Raw genomic sequence first — 18,154 nt, forward strand, 5'->3', positions numbered from 1 at the left:
TGCTCTTTTTCATTCTTCTGAAGTGATGCCCTATGAAATGCCAACCCTGTTAAAGGTTACAATACACACTATTAAATGTGACCCTATTAAAGGAATTTAATCACTCTATTAGGAGTGGGCCTTGTTAGGGGACTTTGGACCATTTACTAGGAATGTCACTTGGTTAAAGAATTTTACAAATGACTGTTAGGTAAACTTTAATTCAAAAGATTTACCTTGGATTGATACAATTATTAGAGAGTAAATGTAAGGCTTGATCTAATAACAACATACAACTTCATTTATAGATTATAGATCTCTAGTTCAGCCCTCTATTCTATTTGGCTTTCACACATTTCAGTTCTAATAGCTTGTTCATGCCCCAAACATTCATACCCTTAAGCCTTGTCACTTAACATGCCAATATAGACTCTTCTCTTAGGTCACTTGATGAAGGAAAACCCTTTACTCCTTTTCTTCCTTAGGTTCTTGCCCATGACAACCTTTGCTTCTAACCAGCCATCCCTATAAATAGGAAATAAAGATATTTTTTTGTTCATTATCTATTGTCCAATTTAGGGTTAGGAAAAATTAGGTAGGATTCAATGAATTTACCCTTAATTCCATATCACTTGTAGAAACTTCTTCTTCAAAACTCTTTGAATTCATCTCAAAATGGTTTACCATGAATAATGTGCCACCAGCTCGTCAATCTTATCTTCCACTTGGTTCACATAATCCAAGAAAACAAACTTGTTAGCTTAGATCCATCAAATTCATGATCTTTCAAATAATGGAATCACTTGACATAATTAACTTTCTTCTAATGCTCGACACATACTACATTGCTCGACATCCACTAGAAAATCACTCAACATAAACTAAAATTTACTGGTGCTCGACATCAACTAAACTTTACTCAGCATCCACTATTTTTCTTGGTATACACTAGAATAGACTTTTACTTGGGTCCAACTAATTTTTTTCTTGGCTTGCACTGACTTTTCTTGGCTCCTACTATGTACTTGATCAAGCTTTTTAAAAGAATTTTGTTTATCTTGTTCTTCTAAACTTGTTTAGTGTAACCAACCTTTGTAACCGTAAGTAGATTATCAATGCATTGTAATATTATTGTCTTAACTAATTATTGTAGTCCTTTTTATATCATAACTCAACATTTCCTCTAGATGCTTTTGGTACATCTTTTTGGTCAAATCATTTTTATCAATCAAACAAGTGATAGTACTTAAATCATATAAGTAGTTATCTTACTAGCAAATAGTAGGCTTGACATTAGTGACAAAAAAATGATTGAAACATATTTATCATATTTTTATCAATATGTTCTTCAACAATCTCACTCAATCTCTTCTCAAGAATCTCCCTCTTTGGCATTGATGGAAAACCAAACTAATCAACCAAACTAACTAGGTTAAAATAGTAAGACCTACAAAACACCAAAAAGAAAATAATTCCTTGTATTGAAATATCTCACTCTATCAGCAATTTTAATCTTTTGAATAGGTTACAAAACTTTGTTCTTTCATCCTTATGACTCCTAAATTACTTATTTTCTACAATTATCTCCCTCTTACTTCTTTGTGAAATCTCCAATTTCTTATATTTGTCCATATTAGTAGCTATCTTCCTCTTTCTTGTTATTCCCATGGATTAGTAAATCTCTCCATCTTTGACAACAATGCCAAAGACTAGTCATCTTTTTATGCAGATATGAACTTCTTCACCTTCTCCCTCTATCACCATGCTTATGACTGATTTGTAGTTTTAGCTCTTTGATTACTTTAGGGAGGTCCTAAAATAAGATCCACTCCATCAATTTGTCACATATGACAATATACTTGTTTGATGCAGGGCACTTCTCTTATTACTTAGATAGCCTTTGACAGGGGTATCACCCTTAGTTTACCTCTTAGATAGTCATGAGCATCCTTAGGTAGTTTTTTTGTGAAGATATCAACAATTTTATTTTTTGTGTTAACATATTCCATCTTCACTTCTTCATCTTGAACTAATTCTCTCAAGTAATGATACTTATTACAATGCGCTCAGTCTTTGTGTGCATCATTAGATTCTTTGATATGTTTATAGCACTTGTACTATAACAATAAAGTATCATTGGTTATGTGATCTCTTCCCTCATTCCTTTTAGTAGTTGTTTGATCCATACAATATTTGTACAATATATAGTAGCAGTAACATATTTAGCTTCCATGGTAGATTGTGATGTGTAGTTTAGTTTCTTGCTAGTCCATGTAACTAGCTATTTCCTAAGAAAAATGCTCCTCCACTAGTGCTCTTTCTATCATCAATTTTTCTAGCCCAATCAACATTAGTATAGGATCTTAATTCAAATTTCTCATTTGTTTTATATTATAGACCATTTTCCTTTGTTCCTTTCATATATCTCATTATTCTTTTTACAACCATCAAATGATTTTGCATGGGATTAGGAGAAAAATATTTCAACTATCTCTACTTATAATGAAATATTAGGTATGCTATGTTTGATGTATTTTAATTTACCAAACAAAGACCTATACAATATTTTCTTCACCTCAGTTGAATCATCATTTTTTGACAATTTGAGTCCAGTCACCATAGGTGTAATTACTAGTTTGGAACCCTCCAATCTAAAAGTTTTCAGTATCTCCTTGACATACTTTGATTGAGTGATGTATATACCATATTTCATTTGATATACTTGTAAACCCACAAAGAACTTTATCTCTCCAAACATAGATATCTCAAATTCTTGCTTCATTTCATTTGCAAAAACCTTACATAAAGCATCTTGACCTCCAAATATGATATCATCAACAAATATTTTAGATAAAAAAATACCTTTTCCTTTCTATGTCTTAATGTATAGATTACTGTTATCATCAGTCCTTTCAAATCCAATCTTCACAAGATACTTAGGAAGTATCTCGTGCCGTGCTCTTGGTGCTTGTTTCATACCATATTCCTATTGTTGACATCAAAAAATCCTTCTAGCTACTCTATGTAAACTTCTTCCTCTAATATGCTATTCAAAAATGTAGATTTAAAACCTTTGTATGCAAAATAAGCAAGAAGAATTCTTACTCCTTCTAGTTGTATGCCTAAAATACGGGCACACTTCTACAAGTCATTATATTCAAGATTTCTCAAAAATGAGGTCTCAAATGGCGACTCATAGCTCCTTATTCATGGCGTGCAAGGGTTTGTAATGGAAGCCCTCTATCTGACCTAGTTTGTGCCCATGCAAGTACACCATGAAACAAGATATTCAATTATCTGATATGCATGCAAATGGAAATGAAAAACTAATCTAAATGATAACAATGCAAAACAATGCAAGAAATGAAATCTAATCTATGAAAAGAAATAACAATGCAGATCTAATATATTAAAACAAGATCTAATCTATCAATGCAAGATCTAAGCTAACATGAAAATCAAAGTATGGATCATGATGATGGAAGCTATGCATGCAAGAGAGAATGAAAAAAGAAGATAGAAGTTCTGCACAAAAGCTTTAATATTCAAAACTCCTCCTTCAAAAATCACTCTCCAAACCTGCAACATAACAATAGCATAATAATGGGTGTCTAAAAAATGAGGAGAGGGCTCTCCCTTATAAAGAAGATTGGACGATCTAGATTGAGAGGAAAAAAATTTAATCAAGGGTGGAGAAATAATGATCCATGTGAAATAAGGATCCACCAATGAGAAAAGAGGAGTGGTTGAGAAGAACATGGAAAGATAACTCCCACTTAGAAATATGTGCATTTAATTGTAGAGAAATTAAATAAAAGAATTTATTTTATTTCATTTTCATCAAAAAGAGATGTTTAAGTGGAATTTTCATTTAATTAAAAGGGACCAAGTTATTTTAATTAAATAGGAGATATTTAATTAAATTAAAAGAGGGATTTTTCTCTTAATTAATTAAATGTGGATGAATTATTTAATTAAAAGAGATGTTTTCTTTTAATTAAATAAGACTTAGGATAAAATGATAAACCTTAGAAAAATAGAATAATTGAATTTGATCAAGGAAATTGATTTAAATTGATTTAATAAAATATTACACACCATTGATTCAAGAAATTTGATAAATTGATAAATTGAATAATGGGGGCCCATAGTCTAGGCAACCATTTTAGGATGCGTTCATTTTCCCCTCTTTGACTAATGTGTGATCAATTTGGGAACACATGTAGTCAAAGAAAGAAATTGAAGTGTGAGGTCGATTTGGAATCACAAAACAACCAAGATGTGTGGTCTATTCGAGAAAACATCAGGACAAAGAATACAAATAAATTTTGACTTGAAAAAGTCAAGGATAAAATTGATAAAACTAAACCAAAGATTGAATTTGATAATTACTACCCCCTCGTGATCGAAATCGAAATGAGAGAGGAGAAACAACAAATTGATAAATTTGATCAAATCGAACAAAAGATAAGGTTCTTGATGTAAGATGAAAGATATAAGAATCATAGAACCAAGGTAGATCATCAAGCATTAGATATTATGCCCCAAAGGTGATTTAGAAGAAAAGAAAGTAGGGAAATAGAAAATGGAAGATAGATGTTTGAAAGAAATAGAAAGAAATAGAAGGAAGGAAAAAAATGCCCCAAAATCAATCAACTGTTTAAGATAGACATTTCAATTGAGATCACGAAAGAAAATAAAGAAATGAAAATCAAAACATGACCATAGTTGATTAAAAGTCCACAAGAACGATGAAGGGAGAACCCTGTCAAACTCACAATGCAACCTAAAAATGAAAACTAGCATAAAGCTTAATAATGCAAGCTACATGAAAATGCAAAGGTGTACTTGAAAAAGGACAATTGTAACATAGGATTTTTTTGTTCATCATTCATTAGAGAATTTAAAAGAACTTATTTTCATCATTGGGGCTTTATTAACGGACATTGAAAAATCACACAATCATCACTAGTCACAAGTGCAACTATGAAGATATGAATGTAATTTATATTGGATTGGAATGTGAAAATATTCTAACATAAACATCAAAGACATAAAGGTCAAGATGACTTCAATGTTGGCTTACCCAATTTAATATAGGAAAACCATGCTCGCATCAAGGCATAGATGCCAGGATGACCAGAAGAATGGTTGTGCAAAGATAGTCAAGGATGATGCCTCAAATCTCCTAAGTATTTCAAGGGGACAACAAGAGACACTCTAGAGTTTCAAGACCACACCCACAAGCAAAAATAAATAAAAACATGCCCCATGCCCCAAGTCCTCTAGCTATGCATCTTGGAGAGACTTATCAGACAAGGACACTCAACAAAAATCAATAATGATCAACACACAAAGAAAAGATCATGATATAAGTCAAGTATTAAGTGTTGTGTTTAAAAATTTAAAAATATATTAACTAATACTGAGTTCCAAAGATAAGGATCAAATGCTTGCAAGAAGGGAAAATCACATGATGATATTGGGTAAGACCAAACCAATAAGTATTGAAAAACACTCGATGTCAATGGTTGTATTGAAAAATAAGATTGGGGTCATGTTGAAAAACACCGTTTGCAAGGTGTCCTAAAGACTAACACATCCAAGAGACCAAAGCTAACATCGTTATGCCTCCTAGACAAAGACCAATTCCAAACCAAGGCAACAAGGAAAATATATGATGGAGAAAGGCTAAGTGTCAAGGACATGCACTAAGAAATAGGGGTGCAAAGGCCTCAAGTAGCACCCATTTCTAGGTTTTCACCACTTGGATTTTTTTATTTTTTATTTTTTCAAGACTTTTTATATTTTTTTTTGAATTTTTTGCTACCAAGGCGCCTGTTTCTAGTTTTTCACCAAGGCACTTTTTCTATTTTTATTTTTTATTGTTTTTGAATTTTTTGATTTTTGAATTTTTGAATTTTTGGAATATATAATTTTTTTGGAGATACATCAAAGTGCATATTGCTAGGTTGTCACTAAGAAGATCATTTTTTTAGGACATTTTTCAATTTTTAGAATTTTCACAATATATCACTTTTTTAGATTTTTTTGAAATATATCATTTTAAATTTTTTTTTTTTAAAATATATCAATTTTTTTTGTATTTTTTTAGGATCAATAAATATGTACAAATAATATACAATGCCCCCAAACAAAAACAAGGACCAAACTCTCAAGCATGATCACATCGTGTAGTCCCAATGTATAGCAAGGTAGAGGACATGATGGAGCAACAAGCTGATAAATATGATGGATAAGGAAGGAGTGTATGAAGCAAGTGAAAGTGATTTTCAAGGACTGACTCCTCAAGAGTACCCAAGCTAGGGAAAAATTGTCATGTAAAGAACATTTAGACAAGAAATGAAAGGCCAGCATAGGATAATTCACAAAAGCATAATGTAAAAGTGGGAAAGATGCAATCCAAAGGAGTAGACATGTCAAGAGGCTTCATAGCATCGTATTTTACTCTATTTTATTAGATCAAGACCAAAGGGGTAAAGGATAGCGAAAGACTATAATGAATGGAAAAAATAGATATGAAGACTGGACATGAAAGGAATGAAAACAAGATCATCATAAGATAACTCACAAGATAGCCAAATGTTTGTGTATAGGTCAACACTGTCAAGATCAAAGAGAGAAGATATAATGAATGAAAGATGTAGAAGAACTATGCATGATGCCTGATTGTTAGGTTTTCATCATGGTACTTATCTAAGGTGCCATAAGGGAGTGGTTTTCACCATAGGATGAATTTATTTCCCTTTACTTTTGCTACCAAGGTGCCTGATTACCAGGTTTTCACCAAGGCACATTTTCAAAATTTTCATTTTTTTCTTTCTTTTTCCTTTTTCATTTTTTTTGAATTTTTTTGAATTTTTTCGAAGAAGTCAAGATTTTTAGATAATGCTCCTTGAAATTTTAAACCATGACATGCAAAGGAGTTGAAATGATATGCTCAAAGATGCTAATAGGGAAAGGAATAGGGAAGACAAAAATGGAGGATATGGCTTTATGCAAAGTGAGTGAGATTGGAAGATGGAAATGAAGGAAAGATCAATGTCAACACACACCTTGAAGGGTGGTGAGATGATGGAGAAAATGTGAATGAAAGAATACTTGAAGGAATATGGTGAGTGGACAAAAGAGGTTGCAATTTAGGTGCATGGAATGGAAGAATGCTTTTGGAAGAAAATAAAGTAGAATTCTTTGGAAGCTTGAACGTCAACTTTAATTATTGTTCAACATTAGACTCTCTCAAGAGAGACTTTGGAATCCATATATCCATAGGTCTCTTTTCATTTATTTTTGATGATTTAGAGATAATATCTTTAATGATAGATTTTGGAACCCATACTTGTCATATAATTTTTTTCTTAGATATCTCTTTTGACTTTATGCTCCCATGTTGATTAGAGGAGACATGGTGGTCTTTTTTATATGGATTCTTGAATAGCTTCTTTTCCTTGTATTGAAAATCTATGTTAGTTCCAAAAGACTTAAGACTTGTGGAAGAAGAAGGATGATATGGCTGGTTTAGGTAAGTGGGTGGATGAAAAGGATTCAAGGACATGCATCTACATTGATCTTGAGGAAAGATAGGAAAGGGATGGACATAAGGACCAAAGATGGATGATGAATTAGGAGAGTTGGGAGGGGAAAGTGAAGGGACATAAGGACCCAAGATGGAAGGAAGACATGAAGCATTTAGTATCAGTGGGGGAGGTCCAAGGATGGATGTGGAAGATGCAAAAGGGTAATCAATAAGTTTGTCAACATCCATATCACAATCAAGGACATTAGCATCTTTAGAGTGAGCATTAAGATTTCCAATAGGATCATGAACATCCTGAATAAGAGAAACTTCTTTGATAGGATTACTTAAAGCTTGAGAAGACTTAAGAAGATTAGAAAGTGGAAGGGAACATGGAGTAGTAGAACAAGAAGATGGAAGAATTTGATCTTGACAAGGATCTTTGGATAACATAAGCATAGAATTGTTCTCTTGATTTTCAATAGGCTCATCATTGGAAGTAATAATATTATTTTTAATAACGATAATGGAAGTATCATCTTTGGAAGGAGGACATGTACCAGGGTCATTTTTATTCTCAATAAGCTCGATAGTGTAAGTAGTATCTTGATCTTGCTTAGGAAAAGACTTAAGACATGGTGGATTAAATGAGAAAGGACGTAAGGGATCAAAAGAACCATGAAATGTATCAGAGACATCGTGAAAATAATTAGATGACATTGAGGGTTCTTGATCTTGATCTTTCTTTATATTCTTTTCTTTATCATTTTTAGAGTACTCTTGACATGAAACCACTCCTAAGGAGAAGGAAGCATGTTGTAATTGTATGGAAGACTTTGGAATAGACGATGAAGGACTAGCTGAAGTAGGCATTATAGGGCATGAAGGCTTAGGATCTTTAGATTTATCATCATCAAAAGTATTTGTAGCCAAGTCAAGGTTAGCTTGAGTTTTTCTAAGAGGTAGCCCTTGGCGATAACTATAGGGAACTGCATGAAAATCATCAGGATCTTTGTTGGATGAAGAATTTGTGGAAGATTTGAGAGACTTATAATCTTTAGGGGATGTATGGATAATGGTGGAAGTAGAAGATGGAAGAGGAGCATCAGAAGACAAAGGTTAAACATTAATATGATCTTGCTCAAGAGTGTAATCTTTATTTTCAGCATGAGGGTTCTTAGAAGAGAAACTCTTATCCCATTGATGTTGTATTTCAGCACAAAAAAATGCTTTCTCTTCCTCAAAAAATGCAGATTTATCATTTAGGTATTGTTCACAAAATTTATCAATATTGTTTTCAAGATTCGAGTCATATGGATTCTCATCAGTATCTTTTTGTGACTCATCCCCTTTAAGCATAAAAATAGAACTGGAAGGACTTTTAGGACGCATAGGAATATAATAGTCATCATCATCATAATCATTGTTACCACAGTCATTATAGATGGGCATATCACAAGACTTTTCATTCTTTTTATTATCATATGTCTCAATAAGAGGAATACAACTCTAGGTAGAAGTAGAAGAAGAATGATATCATGAAGAAGAGGTAGGTGAAGACCTAGATGAATGATATTTAGAAGAATCATGGTAAGACTTAGAAGATGAAGAATGTGAATGATATTTTGAAGAATCATCATAAGACTTAGAAGATGAAAAATGTAAATGACATTTAGAAGAATCATGACAAGACTTAGAAGATGAAGAATTTGAACTATACTTAGAAGAATCGTGATAAGACTTAGAAGATGAAGAATTTGAATGATATTTAGAAGAATCATGATAAGACTTGGAAGATGAAGAATTTGAATGATATTTAGAAGAATCATAGTGAGACTTGGAAGATAAGGAATATTTGGAAGAAGGATATTGTTATTTGATCTTGCACATGATCCTAGCAAAGGTGTCCAATTTATCCATTTTTGTTGCAATGTTAGCATCCATGTATCTATTGGAGTGACAAAAATTTTCAAAGTTAGCAAGAAGGTTAAGATAATCTTCTCTCAAGTGAGGGTCCATAGCAAGATAGTCGAGATCCATGGTTCTAGAAGAAGAAGAATCAAGTATGGAAGAAGAGAAAGGGTGAATAGAAGAAGGTAGACTATATGATAATATGAGGAAAAGAATCAAGAAGACATGAAGAAGAGGAAGAATGAAAATGAAAGACTAGAAAGACATGAAAGATGAAGAAGAAAGAAGACCAAGAGTCATTTTGGAAAAATTTGATACCATTTGTGATCATTTGAATATTGAGCAACATGTAATAGCACTTGTAATCAACATGAAAGAAAAGGTACTAGTTGATAGGATAACCCTAAGAAATGTTGGTACCAAACTAGGATAGTAAAAGAACTAACTTGTCCAAAATAGATGTGATAAGATAGAATTTTTGCAATAGCTATAAGCCAACACTACCACAGAGCTGCTCACAACTTTGGGTGAATACCCTAGCACATATGGACCAAGAGGATGATTTACCCAAATTATAAATAATTAAAATTTATTTTTTATGAAAGTGAATGGAAAAGAGATTACCAAGACTCTCCAAGTGTAATATCAAAGGATCCAAGTGTATGTCTTTCTCAACAAGGACGGTTTCTAACTCACCAACTCCAAACAAGATCTCTTGTGAAATCAATGACTACTAATTCAAGAGGTCAAAGTACAATATCCTAAGGTGCAAAAAGGCTTCTAACAATGGGGTAAGTAGCCTAATCCAAATTGGACCAACCTAGGGAGACTAGAAATAATGGGATAACAAAGTTAATCGATCATAAAGTCTCAACTCAAGAACTCAGATTTTGTTCATTTTAAATATCCAACTAGATGTATCAATAGATTCTTTATCATGAACAAGGCACACAGGATAGAAAACATGGATTTCAAGCAAATAGTCTTCAAACAATGAGAAAGGGGAAAAGCAACCTTGTGCATGAACAAGTATAGTGACTTAGTATTTCTACTCCTTAAAGGTTCTACTTGTGTATGTTCTTGACAATGTTTTAGTAGGCACTTAGAACACAACAGCACCTTATCAAGTTGTCTACAAGGATATATGTGGCTTTCTAAAAGGATTCCTTGATATATGCAAGGTACATGAGGCCCAAATCTGTAGATGAGAAGAATCCAAAATCACACAGCTGGGGGGAGATGGTGACTCAAATATCCTCCTTCACTTCTCAAAGGTATAAAGTTCTTTGAGGCTTAGCCAAGAGTGATATCAAACTCAATTCCCAAGAGAGGTGTCTTTGGATTCACCTCCCAATATTTATACTTTGTCAAAACACAAGAGTTGAGGTCATCCTAAGGGGTGATGAAATCCCCAAGAAGGCCTCCTAGAAATAAAAACTAAGTAATTCACTATCAAAAGTATTTAGAGCACTAAAGGTGTAACACTTAACTCTTCAAGTAAATGCGAAGTGAGTCCAAAAGTGGAACATTTAACCCTTCAAGAGAATGTGAAGCAAGTCCAAAAGTGGAACATTTAACCCTTCACACAAACCCAAAGTGAGACCAAAAGTGGAACATTTAACTCTTCACACCAACTCAAAGTGAGTCCACACTTTAGAAAACAAGTGTGTTCCAAAAAGCACAAAAGGGTTGCCTAGTGGAGCAATTAATGCTTCTTTCTTATAGACCTCTCCCCCTTAATGTGGCACTGATCTTACAACCACGGGGTGAAAATGAGGGGCCAGAAAATTAGCGAGTCCTATAACCCAAGATAGAAATCTAGATCAATCACAAGTAATCTAAGATTGCTAATCAATACTACTCACAAATGAAAAAGGGTTGAACAATGAAATATTTAACTTTCAAAGTAAACATAGAGTAAGTCCACAAAGTGGTGCATTCAACTCCCTATCTAAACAAGGAATGAATCCATGCCCTTAATCACTTAATGAGATATTTGATATTGGAACCAAGAATTACTTAAGGTTTAAAAACAAGAATTCACTTACACAAACTTGTATGAAAGCAAATCTATGTTCATTCATTTCCCATTAAGAGCATCAATTGAAATGTGTTTTATGAAAGCATGTAAAACAATCAAGCCAAACACATGAGAGGTTTAATTTTAATCCCAAATCTAAATGTTTTAGAGATCAAACAAAATACCTAGTAATCCTTGAAACACATCTTTTCTTTGTTGTACCTTTTGTAGACACCTAAAAATCCTTTAGAAAATAAAGTATTTTTATTTTTTGAAAAAATCTCTGATGACATCATCATTAATTAATTAATTAATTAATTAATTTTTATGCCATTAAATCCCTTTATCTTAATTAAAAATATTTAATTAAGGAATCCCTCCCAAAAATGTTTAAATCTTATTTAAACATTATTTCCTTATTTATTAATTATTTAATTAATAAATTGACCAAAAATCCTAAAATAAATAAAAAATTTATTTTTTGCCCAAAACATGGCCAATCTTCTTGAGACCAATAACCTTTTCCAAAATCTTCTAATCTTTCTTTAATTTTGATTAAAGGCTAATCTCATCATTTCCTACCCCTAATCCCAACTCAAAATATTTAATCAAGATTAAATATTAATCCGCATGTTTATTAAAAATATTTTAATAAATATCTCCTCAACCCAAACCCTTGAAATAAATAAAACTTTATTTATTTCATAAAATCTTATCCTAGGAAGTTCTAGACTCTTCTAGAAAGTCTTCATCCTCATCCAAAGCCTAGACTCTTCTAGAAGATGTCTTTAACCCTAATCCTAATCCCCTCCTAACCTTGTCACATTCCCTAAACATGGGTTAAGACTTGCTAACTCAAGCCAAAGTTAAAAAATATCTCCTCCTTCACCCACCCTCATTAATTGCAATCCACTTGGCATCCACTTCCCTAGTCTTAAGCCATCTCTAACCCTTCCTCTAATCATTTTTACAACCCTAAGCAAGCTTAAAACCCCCCTAAACTCTCAAATTCGAATTTCATGGTATCTCTCACCAATATCCCCAACCAAAAAACTTTATAAAGCCCACAAAGTCATAAATGTTCTTACAAAGCACTTATGAAGGGTCTTTATAAAGATTTTATCTCTTGAGCCTCCTTTGTTGACTCATCCTTGCTCTTTCCTCCATCCTCTCACCCTATGACATGTGTCAGTCCCTGATTGGTTGTAAGGATGCACAATCCATGTGCTCTCCTCTCATACAATCTAAGCCCTCCATGAATTTTTCCCCATCCTTGCATCTTAGCCCTCAATTCTTCAAGCCCTTAGCCTGTAAATTGGATCCCCTCCCAAGCCATTTTAACACAATCCATGAAGTAAAGTCATAATGCCATTTTAAGAAGCCATTTTACATCAAAACCATACACTCACACCCAAATTCCAACTCCATTTGAAGCCCTTTTTGAAGCATAAGCTTGAGCATACATCCTATCTATTTAGACAAAGCCAATCAACAAGAGAGCTTCTCATTGAGAGAGCCCATTAATGGCTCATATTCTCAATTGAGAGCTCATCTTAGTCTATCTTGAAGTTTATGAATTTTGTTTATTTTGTAGAAGATTTATTTAAATTTGGTTTCTATTAGCATACTAACATTGCTCATATGCATTTTGGCACGCCTAGTGGGACCCCGCATGGGTCATCTTCATTAGCTTTTTTAGTCAAGTTTTGTATGTCATTTGCTAATTTTGGCTAATTTTTCTTGTTTTTGTGATTGGTAGGATTGTATAAATTGGTTTTGTAGGTCCACATGAGCATGAAGAAGACAAAAGAACTCATAGTCAATCCGATAGTGTTTGCAGATTTTTCAAGCTTATAGGTGGACAAAGCACTTAGAATTCTTCTTCCTCTTCTTGTCTATATTCTTCTTATTCCATCTACTTCTTCTTCTTCTTCTTGTGGGAGGTCTTGGCCATTTTTTTTTTAAGGAAGAAAAATCATACACACTTCTTTTTAGTGCTTAAAATGAACCCCCAAATCATACTTAAATCCATTAAAAAATTTAAAAAATTTCAAAAAAGAAAAATTCTTTTAACAAGTGAAACTAAACCAATCTAATCATTTGCATCCTTGCAACATCAAAGTTTTAGATGCATTCATGCAAAGTTAGGAACACTTCATTTTTGGGAATTTAAAAAGAACTTCAAGTTTCCATTTCAAAAGGTTCAAAATCAACACTAAGTGCACACTAAAATCTATATCAAACTCAAAGCATCAATCAAGGATAAAATGAACCTCATTTGCAAATATTTTAAAGTTCTTTTAAAAATCTCATAAAAACTAAGAGTCCTAAATGGTTGCCAAAATTTTCCTAAAAAGCTTTGTTATTTGTTCCAAACAAATGTCTTGTTGCAAAATCTTGAATGTTTCTTAAGTTTTTCATACATCAAAACAATCTAGGAATATCATTTTTGGGCTTAAAATATGCAAACTAGCACATAAAATCTTGAATGAAAACCAAATTCCAAAGAGTCATTTTCACTTTTGAGTCCAAAACAATCTTGAATGATCTAAGGTTAAAACAAAGCACTTCAAAGTTCTTAAAACAACACACAAAATCTCAATCTTGAATGCTCAAAGAAAAAAAATTTGAATGTTTAATCACTTGTCTTTGAATGCATGTTGCTAAACACACTCTTGAATGCCATGGATTAAAATCAAATTTTCCTTGAATGAATGATTAAAATAACAAATCCAATCTTGAATTCCAAGGATCAATTAACCATTGCAATATCAAACACTTCGTTTGGAGCTTTTAAAATTGAACAAAACAAATCTCTTTTCCACATGCAGTTTGGGAAAAGTTTGATTTTTGGACATTTAAGAAACTTCGTTAAGTTAAACACAAATTTGCAAAAATCAGTTTGAGTAGTTCCTTGGACTCACCTCTTTTCTAATCACCCATCAAATATTAACCATTGGTTGCAATCTCAACACCATTCATGGGGATGGGTCTACTTGAAAAAGGTGTTAAATGTTCCACAATCTAACTCACTCACTTGGTCTTTGAACGTTTTCTTTAACTTTATCAAAATTCTTAAATGACCAAAAATCTAGATTAAATCAACCACACTTCATTTGGGTACTAAAATTGAACAACTATTGACACGGAGGGCCTTTGGGCGAGTGCTTGAAATCAAATCTCACAAACCTTTGTTTTGGGCTTAAAATAAACTCACACTCAATCTTGAATGCCTTAAAGAAAAATCAATCGATACTTGACGTGGAGGGTCTCCGAGCGCGCGGGTTTACTTTCTTATTGACCCTAACTCTTCTTCTTGTTCACATTCTTTGATCGATTTTATTTTTTGACGCTTCAAAGTTGGAATAAACATTGTATCTTAAACATGAGTGCTTGCAAAGTCTAGATCAGAAAACTTAAGCGTCAGTTGCAAAAGAATTCTATCTTTTAGCCCAAGATCATCCAAGTCTTCTCTCCCCTTGTCGTCTTTCGAGGCCATCTTGGGTTCATAAGATTAGGATCCAAAATCTTGTCTTAGCTTTTTAGGAGACCTGCTTGGGGATTTCATCACCCCTTGGGACAACCTCAACTCCAGCATTTTGGCGAAGTATAAAGATTGGGAGGTGAATCCAAAGACACCTCTCTTGGGATCAAAATTTTGTCACTCGGGCTAAGCCTCAAGGAACTTTATACCCTTGAGAAGTGAAAGATGAGAAGTGGGTTACCGCTCCTCTCGGTTGTGTGACATTTTTTTGGTTTTATCTACAGATTTGGGCCTCACATACCTTGCGTATATCGAGGACTCCCTAGCTAAACCAAATTTCATCCTTGTAGAAAGCTTTCTAGGATGTTGGTGTATTTGACGTACTTGCTCAAAAATTTTGTTTGCTTGTTTTTTCATAGCTTTTGAATGAATATTTGCCAATTTTGGTCGAAATCCCAGAAAAGCAGAAATCTCCTAGCTCAAGGCATACTTAGCGTAGTCACTGCCTTATCAGAAAATCATCCAATCTCCCCCACTACAACCGAATCTATCTAGTTCTTTGCCTTAAAACAATCCCAAATCCAAAGTCCATCCAAATCATCCCCCCAGCCAGCTAGCAACCCAATCCAAAATCACCCAAGCCTTTAAAGAGTTGTTGTTACTCTGCCAGAGTTTGCTATCCAATCAATCCTACCAATCAACCAATCTCACCAAGGTTATCCGTCTAACAGAGCATTGTCTAGGGTAATCCAAATTTGTCACTAGTATCCCTCATCACCTTGAGCTAAAGGTTGGGATCCACAAGTGGTCAATCTTGTGTCATGCCCATAGGATCATTAGTCTATCCTCAAGTTGACATAGCCACTACCAAATCCAGCGCATAGGAAAGAAAAACTCTCACTTTTTGACAGCATACCCTTGAAGTCTTCCACCCACAAGATAGCCAAAAATCTCCAGCCAATCCTCCTTAGGTCTGTCATGCAACTTTTACTCTCCCTAGGAAATCTTTCATCAACCAATCCAAAATCTATGCTTAACCCAAATCCAACCATGAGCTTTCATGTTCATCCATACACAAGACCCCATCCCCATCAAACTCATCATCAAAGCATGCAGTACTAATCCTATCATGATATGTTTGGTCGCATTGTCCTTGCTCCCACCACCTCCTATTCCAATGATGATGAAAATCTTGTTGACTATGACGGGTATATTGAAAGCCTTAGAAACATTCCCCCAAGCATCCCCCAAAATCCAAGAGTTATTCCAAACTATCTAGTCATGCCATCTGATATTCCAGCTTCCCCTCCATCACCCCATCAACCAAGCTTCCAATCTTCCACCCCCATCACACTAGCTATTCCTATCAATCCACCTCCACCTTTGACACACGAGTCTCGAAGAAATCTCCTAGAGGAAATACAAGAAAAGCTGCTTCCAACAGTCGATAAGCCATGTCATCTAATCCAACCATGTGAAGTGGTCAGTAATGAAGCTTCCCCATCTATAATATCACCTCCATCTCCCATAGCTATCATCCCCATACCATCCATCAAATTTCTTAAAATCCTTCCACTTCCCGCAAGCATCAAAATCCCACCACCTATCAAATCCCTCCAAATCCTATCCACATCGCCTCCAAGAATTTCCCAAATCTCTCATAATGACCCTTATGCATCCATCTTCTACTCACCCATCTCCACTACTGAATCTCCCATCTATCCATCTGCTGCCTTTGAAGAATCCATCCCTTCACCTCCTATCGCACCATTCACTCCAAACCAATCCTATCAAGATCCTGCCCAAAAGCATGTTGACATCTCCCAAAGCATAAATGAAGATATCATCGTACCATGTCTTCCATCCATAGTGCAGTCACCATCTCCTCCATCTCCAAAACCTCAAGCCATAACTCCTCCACTACAAGATATCTTGTCATCCCACCAGCTACATCAAGATCCTATCCTTCCATCTCCCCCGCTCCATGCTTCCATCTTACCACCTATCCAAGCTATTCCACCATCTATAATCTACCCTCTTGGTTCACTTACATTCATCCATGGTGGCCCTCTCTCAGTAGAAGAATTAAGAACAATATCTCCCCATTGCAATACACCTAATAAATCACTTCTACCATTTTTTGCAAGCAAAAAGTTTCCTCAGCTTGTTCAAATGCTCAATCAATGGCATTATCAAGGTCAAGGTTTAGGACCACAAGAGCAAGGAATCAGAGAGCCTATTATTGCACAAAAAAATCTAGGATTTCATGGTCTTGGATATGTATCCAAAGGCTCACCATCTAAAGGTGTTGGTACACCACACCCCCAAACCAAGCCTATCTCCAAACCCCCCATGCTAGCCTCCCATCACTCCTTCAAGAAATCTTATGTCATCCCCCCTCCACCATCTTTGCAAACTAAAACAACCTACCATATCCCCCCTTCATCCACTAAATCCATTTTGGGTCTCTATGTCCCAAAATCTACCATCCTCCATCCTCCTATTAGCCATCATTCAAATTCTATTCCCTCCATTCCTATGCAAGATCAGCAAAGGCACATATCGAGGCACATCATCCATCATCATCCCCCTACATGCTCTTTCATATCATCTCCATCTCACAAAGCTTCTCCTAACCATCTTCCCAAAGCTTACCATAACAATGTGAATGCCAACTTCAAAATGCATAAAGCTAAAAATCCACATCCTAGGCAATCATATGTCTATTCTACAAGACATACTCCAAAAAGGAAAAATCCAATCAAAGAATGCAAAACAATGCTAAAACCTATGAAAAGAAAATCCAAAACCATGTGGATCCCCAAGAAAAAAGTTGAAACCCAATGCATAATGGCATCCACCATTGCTCATCCCCCATCTAGTGACTCGTGTCCCCCATCTCCTAACTCCATCTTGGGTTCCTATATCCCCAAGTGCGCTTCCAAAAATCCTCCATCAAACTTACATCTACCATCTATCCCCCATATGCTCTTTTCACACCCGTCCCAACATGTGCCAATGTTGCTCTTGCAAGCATCCCCATCTCATGCTCCTTTCCAACCTTTTCATCCCTCCATCTCCTACCATCAATCTCATCTAATCCAATCTATTGCATAAATCACACATCCGGTGTACCAACAGCTAGCAACAAAATTGAACATTCCAATAGCCAGTGAAAAATCCCAAAAAAAGCCAAAATAGCTGAAGAAATCCAAAATCATTC

Source organism: Cupressus sempervirens, chromosome 7 (genome assembly GCF_028749045.1).
Source record: "Cupressus sempervirens isolate cs-2001-9-10 chromosome 7, ASM2874904v1, whole genome shotgun sequence".
NCBI lineage: Eukaryota > Viridiplantae > Streptophyta > Pinopsida > Cupressales > Cupressaceae > Cupressus > Cupressus sempervirens.